Raw genomic sequence first — 7,616 nt, forward strand, 5'->3', positions numbered from 1 at the left:
TTCAAATTGCCTGGGGAACTTTGAAAAAATCCTGATGCCCCAGCCACTATCCCTATCTACTCCCCTACCCTGCACCTCCCAAGCTGTCACTCCCTTCTGGAATGAGCCTGGGATTTTCTCCTTCTCCTTCTCCTCATTCTTCTCCTTCTCCTTCTTCTCCTTCCCTTTCTCCTTCCCCTTCCCATTTCCCTCCCCTTCGCCTTCCCCTTCCCCTTCCCCTTCCTCTTTCCCTTCTCCTTCCCCTTCCCCTTCCCCTTCTCCTTATCCTTCTCCTTCCCCTTCCCCTTCTTCTTATCCTTCCCCTTCCCCTTCCCCTTCTCCTTCCCCTTCCCCTTCCCCTTCTCCTTCCCCTTCCCCTTCCCCTTCCCCTTCCCCTTCCCCTTCCCCTTCCCCTTCCCCTTTCCCTTTCCCTCCCCCTCCCCCTCCCCCTCCCCCTCCCCCTCCTCCTTCATCATCATCGTCATCTTCTTCTAAATAAGAGCTCATTAGGGATTCAAATGTGTAGCCATGATTAAGAACCTTGTGTGGGGGGGGTGGCAAAAAGAGTGAAGGGAAGTAGGATACAGACTTCCAGTTATGGAATGAGTAAATCACAGGAATAAAAGGAACACCATAAGGGAATATAGTCAATGACATTGTAATGGTGTTGTGTGGTGACAGATGGTCGCTACACTTGTGAACAGAGCATAATGTACAAACTTGTCAAATCACTATGTTGTACACCTGAAACTAATGCAACATTGAACATTGTGTGTCAGTTATACTAAAAAAAGAAAAAAAGAGAAAAGAATCATTGTTCTGAAAGATACGGTCTGGGATCCCAATCATAGGTGAAGCAATTTGCCTTAGGTGTGAGGAAAGCTGCTCATTATAGCAGGAAGGAAGGAAGGAGGGAACAGGTGCAGGTAAGTTTGAGAGCTTGATGGGGAATATTAAGGTAGGTCCGCTTAGTTGTCTTACATTTTTAGGAATCTCTACAAAAGTGATCATATAATTCTTTTAAAAATATTATTATTGCAGTATAGTTAACATACAATATTATATTCGTTGCAGAAGTATTTTCGTTGCATAGTATTTCGACAATTCTATACATTACTCAGTGCTCACTGTGGCAAGTGTAGTCACCATCTGTCACCAACAACATTATTACCATGTTATTGACTATATTCCCTATGCTATTCCCTCTTAATTCTCTTCATCTGTTTCACTCACCCTCTTCTCCCACCCCTCTGGCAACCACCAGTTTGTTCTCTGTATTCATGAGTCTGTTTTTTTTGGTTGTTTGTTCATTTGATTTGTTTTTTAGATTTCACATATATGTGAAATCATGTGATAACTGTCTTTTTCAATATGACTTTTTTTCACTTGGCACAATACCCTCTAGGGCCATTAATGTTCTCCCAAATGGCAAGATCTCATCCTTTTTCATGGTTTAGTCAATATTACGTTGTATATATGTATGTATGTACTACATGTTCCTTTTCATTCATCTGTTGATGGGCATGTGAGTTGCTTCCATATCTTGGCTATTGTAAATAATGCTGCAGTGAACATAAGGGTGCATATATCTTTAAGAATTAGTGTTTTCATTTTCTTTGGATAAATACCCAGTAGTAGAATTACTGGATCATATGGTATTTCTACTTTCAATTTTTTTGGAGGAACCTACATACTGTTTTCCATAGTGGTGGCACCAATTTACATGAGGGTTTCCCTCATGTACAGTGAGGGTGCATGAGGGTTTCCCTTTCTCCATATCACTTTTCTCCATATCACTTGCTATTTCTTATCTATTTGATGATAGCCATTCTAAGAGATATGAGATGATCTTTCCTTGTGGCTTTGATTTGCATTTCCCTGATGATTAGTGATGTTGAGCATCTTTTCATGTGCCTGTTGGCCATCTGGATTTCTTCTTTGGAAAAATGTCTATTCAGTTCCTCTGCCCATTTTTTATTTGAAATGTTTTTGTTTGTTTGTTTTGTTTTGTTTTGTTTTGTTTTTGGTATTAAGCTGTATAAGTTCTAGATGTATATAGTTTGAATATTAACCCCTTTATCAGACATATCACTTGCAAATATTTTTTTCCCATTCTGTAGGTTACATTTTTGTTTTGTTGGTTTCCTTTTCTATTGCAAAAGCTTTTTATTTTGGTGTAGTCCCAATAGTTTATTTGGGACATATTGCTTGTCTTCTTTTAGGAATTTTATTGTTTCAGGTATTACATTTAGGTTTTTAATCAATTTTGCTGATTTTTGTGTATTGTGTAAGAATTGGTCCAGTTTCATTTTTTTTTGCATGTAGCTGTCTTGTTTTCCCAGCATCATTTATTGAAAACACTCTTTTTCCCTATTGTATATTCTTGCCTCGGCTATTGCAGATTAATTGACCATATCAGTGTGGTTTATTTCTGGGCTCTCCATTCTGTTCCATTGATCTATATGTCTATAAAAATAGACATAGACATAAAAATAGACATAAAAATGTAGGTACCATACTGTTTTGATTACTATAGCTTTGTAGTATATCTTGAAATCTGGTGTTGTGATACGTCCAGCTGTGTTCTTTCTCAAGACGGTTTTGGCTATTTGAGTTTTTTTGTAGTTTCATACAAATTTTAGGATTATTTTTTCTAGTTCTATGAAAAACGCTATTGGTATTTTGATGGGGATTGCATCACATCTGTAGATTGCCTCGGGTAGTGTGGTCATTTTAACAATAATAATTCTTCTAATCCATGAGCATGGTATATCTTTCCATTTGTTTGTGTCACCTTCATTTTCTTTCATAAGTATCTTATAGTTTTCAGAGTATAAGTCTTTTACTTGCTTGGTCAAATTTATTCCTAGGTATTTTTTTCTTTTTGGTGCAATTTTAAATGGGATTTTTTTCTTAATTTCTCCTTGCGAATTCAGAAGTATAGAAATGCCATGTCATCCACAAATAGTGCAAATTTTATTTTTTCCTTACCAGTTTGGATGCCTTTTTTTTTCTTGTCTGCTGCACCTAGGACTTCCAATACTATGTTGAGTAAAAGTGGTGAGAACGAATACCCTTGTCTTGTTCCTGTTCTTGGACGAACTCTAAGTTCTCAGTTTTTCACCACAGAGTGTGACGTAAGCTGTGGGTTTTTTATATATGGTCTTTATTATGTTGAGGTATGTTCCCTCTAAACCTACTTTGTTGAGAGTTTTTATCATGTCTGGGTATTATACTTTGTCAAAGGCTTTTTCTGAGCCTATTGAGGTAATCATAATGGTTTTAATCCTTCCTCTTGTTAATGTGATGTATCACGTTGATTGATTTGTGAATATTAACCATTTGTATTCCTGGAATAAATCCCACATGATTGTGGTGAATGATCCTTTTAAAGTATTGTTGAATTCAGTTTGCTAGTATTTTGTTGAGGATTTTTACATCTATGTTCATCAGGGATATTGGCTTGTAGTTTTTTCTTTTCTTTTTATGTAGTGTCTTCATTTGGTTTTGGTATCAGAGTAATGCTGGCCTCATAGAATGAATTTGGAAGCTTTCCGTCCTCTGTTTTTTTTTGGAATAGATCCATAACGTATTTAGAAAATTTTGTTTTATTTCTAAACACTGTGGATTTAAAAATATATTTCATACTTGTTAATTTCTAATTTAATTCTAATAATTTAATTCTGTTATAGTCAGAGAAAATACTCTGTATGATTTCAACGTATAATATTTGCTGAGTCTTTTTAAATCTCTCAACAAATGGTCTATCTTGGTGAATGCTCCATGTGCACTTGAAATAAATATGGATTTTGCTGTTGGATGGAGTGTTTTATTAGGCTCAGTTAGGTTAAATTGGTTGATTATATCCAGATATTCATTCTCCTTACGGACTTTTGTTGTTGTTAACTTGTTCTATTAACCACCGGCAAGAGAATAAAAATCTTCAGTTACAATTCTAAATTTGTCTATTTCTCCCTCTAGTTTTGTGAATTTTTATTTCATGTATTTTGAAGATCTGTTGTTATGTGCACATGCATTCAGGGCAGGTCCTTTACGAGTTGAACCTTTATCAATATTAAATGTCCCTCTTTATCTTTAGAAGTATTTTTGACTTTGAAATCCTGTCTGATTATTAATATAGCTTCATAGCCTTTCTTGTTCTTATTATTTGCGTATCTCTTTTCATCCTTTTACTTTTAAACTTATCTCTGTCTTTATATTTAAAGAGTGTTTGTTATAGGCAGCGTATAGTTTGGTCTCAATATCTTACTTGAACATTAATGATACTTAGTAGTATTATTGATGTCAGGTTTAAGTCTAACAATGTATTTTCCTATTTGCTAGTTGTTCATTTCTTTCCACTTTTGGATTAATGGAGAATTTTTAGTGTTTCATTTTTTAATCAAAGTATAACTGACATATGATGTTAGTTCCAGGTGTACAACATAATGATTCAACGTTTGTATATTTTGTAAAATGATCACCACAAGAAGTTTAGTTACCATCTCTCACTTTATTTTTTTATTTTTTATTTAAAAAAAATTTTTTAACGTTTATTTATTTTTGAGACAGAGCATGAATGGGCGGGGGGCAGAGAGAGAGGGAGACACAGAATCCGAAGCAGGCTCCAGGCTCTGAGCCATCAGCCCAGAGCCCGATGCGGTGCTCGAACTCACAGACCGCGAGATCGTGACCTGAGCTGAAGTTGGACGTTTAACTGACTGAGCCACGCAGGCGCCCCACCATCTCTCACTTTATAAAGTTACAATTTTTTTTTCTTATGATGAGAACTTTTAAGGTTTCTTTTCTTAGCAACTTTCAAATTTGCAACACAATATTATTGACTGTTATCACCATGCCGCTCATTACATCCCCATGATTTACTTATTTTATAACTGGAAGTTTTTACTTTTTTTTAATTTAATTTTTTAAAATTTACATCCAAATTAGTTAGCATATAGTGCAATGATGATTTCAGGAGTAGATTCCTTAGTGCCCCTTACCCATTTAGCCCATCCCCCCCACACACCCCCTCCAGTAACCCTCTGTTTGTTCTCCATATTTAAGAGTCTCTTCTGTTTTGTTCCCCTCCCTGTTTTTGTATTATTTTTGTTTCCCTTCCCTTATGTTCATCTGTTTTGTCTCTTAAAGTCCTAATATGGGTGAAGTCATATGATATTTGTCTTTCTCTGACTGACTAATTTCGCTTAGCATAATACCCTCCAGTTCCCTCCATGTAGTTGCAAATGGCAAGGGATGAATGTATAAAGAAGTTGTGGTGTATATATATATGTGTGTGTGTGTGTGTGTGTGTGTGTGTGTGTGTGTATAGATATATACCATAGAAACATGTGCGTTTTGACCACCTTCACTTGTTTCACCCACCTCCCACTCTCTCCCCTCTGGCAACCACAGTCTAATCTCTGTACCTGTAAATTTTGCTCTGTTTTTGTTTTTTCATTTGTTTTGTTTTTCAGATTCCAAGGGTAAGTGAAATCAAATGGTATTTATGTTTCTTTGCCAGACTTATTTCATTTAGCATAGCCTTCATTTATTTCACTTATCCTCAGGGTCCGTCCATGTTGTCTCAAATGGCAAGATTTCATTCTTTTTTATGGCTGAGTAGTATTCCATGGGATCCATATATCTATCTCACGCTTTCTTTATCCTCTCATCCATTGATGGACACTTGGGTTCTTTCCACAGTTAGACTGTTATGTTGCAACGAACATAAAAGTGCACATATCTTTTCAATTAGTGTATTTATTTTCTCCAGATATATACCCAGAAGTGGAATTACTGGATCATAAGATAGTTTTATTTTTAGTTTTTGAGAAACTTCCATACTGTTTTTCACAGTGGATGCATCATTTTCCACTCCCACCAACAGTGAATGAAGCTTCTCTTTTCTCCACATCCTTGCTATTTCTTATCTTTTTTAAATAATAGCCATTCTTACAGGTGTGAGGTGATACCTCATTGTGGTTTTGATTTGCATTTTCCTGATGATTAGTAATGTCGAACATCTTGTCATGTGCCTGTTGGCCATCCGTATGCTCTCCTTGGAAAAATGTCTATTCAGGTCCTCTACCTATTTCTTATTTGGAGGATGATGATGATGATGATGATGCATGATGTATGATTTCTTTATGTATTTTAGATATTAACCTCTTACCATATATATGATTTGCAGATACCTTCTCCCTTTCAATAGGTTGCCCTTTTATTTTGTTGATGATTTACTGGCTACGTACAGTTTCTTACTTTGCCGTAGTCCTATTTGTTTATCTTTACTTATGTTGTCAATGCCTTTGGAGTCAGGTGCAAAAGAATATATCCAAAAGTGATGGCAAGGAACTTACTGCTTTTTTCTCTTCTAGGAGTTTTATTATTTCTTGTCTTACATTCAAGTATTTAATCCACCTTGAGTTCATTTTTGTGTGGTGTAAGATAGCGGTCCAGTTTCATATTTTTTGCACATGGCTTTCAGTGAGGCACTTCTCAACCATGACAGCAATGCCATATTCCATGTAGTATAGAAAAATAAGAGGATGTATGATTTTTAACTCAATGAATGTATAAAAATTTACCTATTGTATAGGCAACTTCTTACATAAATTCCCCAAATCTCTCCCTCCTGGTATCACACACTTTTGTAATCTCCCACTCTTGAGTGAGCAACTTAGAAAGTTGCTTTGAATGAATAAAATACAGCAAAATTAACGGGAAGTTATTTCATGATTAGTTCACAAAGGATTCCTAACACTCTTTTGCATTTTCTCTGCTTGCTTGTTATGATGAAGTAAGCGGCAATACAGAGAGGGCCATGAGGCAACAAACGGAGGGCTGGCTCTTACCAACAGCCAAAGAGAAAATAAGGCCCCAATTGCAAGGGCTTGCAAGGAACTGAATCTTGCCAACAACCACATCAGTGAACTTGGACATGGATCGTTCTCTGGTTGATCCTTCGGAAAAAAACTTCAGCCTCAAATGTCATCTAAGGGTAGTCTTAGAGACTTAGAGAACCCAGAAAAGCCATGACTAGATATCACAAACATTGTGATATTATAAATGTTGTTGCCTTAAGTCCTTAAGGGTTGGGATAATTTGGTACACAGCGATAGATTAACAATACATTTTTCCTACCTACTATTTTTGGACATTCCTCCCCACTCTTTTATTTGATGTTATAAATAATGCTGAAGTAAATAGCCTTGGGCACATCTTCCTCATCTTCAGAAGTGAATTTCCGTAAGTGGAGTTGATGAGTCTAAAGGTGTGAGCAGTGCTCACTTTGGTAGTGCATCTAATAAAAACTTGGAATGATACAGGGAAGACTGACATGGCCACTGCATAAGGATGACGTGTATACTCATGAAGTGCTCCATATTGTTTACAAAGCCTTAAGAGCAATTCAGTGGAGGAAGGATAGTCTTTTTCAACAAATGGTGCTGGAGGGAGGGGACCTCCATAAGTAAGAAAATGAACCTCAACCTGAACTTCACATCATGTACGCAAATCAACTCAAAATGGATTATGGACTTCAATTCAAAATGTGAAACTATAAAGCCTTCAGGGGGGAAAAAAAAACACTTTGGCATCTAAGGCAAGACAAAGAGTCCTTAGACCTGACACTA

The 7,616-nt window shown here is 36.4% G+C and overlaps 1 non-coding gene across 1 annotated transcript; it reads left to right on the plus strand.

Annotated features, from left to right (window-relative positions):
- Window positions 1–7,264: 7,264 nt before the first annotated feature.
- Window positions 7,265–7,373, plus strand: LOC122234447. The gene has a single exon (XR_006212235.1). It is a non-coding gene; the product is annotated as a U6 spliceosomal RNA (small nuclear RNA).
- The last annotated feature ends 243 nt before the right edge of the window (window positions 7,374–7,616 follow it).

Source organism: Panthera tigris, chromosome E2 (genome assembly GCF_018350195.1).
Source record: "Panthera tigris isolate Pti1 chromosome E2, P.tigris_Pti1_mat1.1, whole genome shotgun sequence".
NCBI lineage: Eukaryota > Metazoa > Chordata > Mammalia > Carnivora > Felidae > Panthera > Panthera tigris.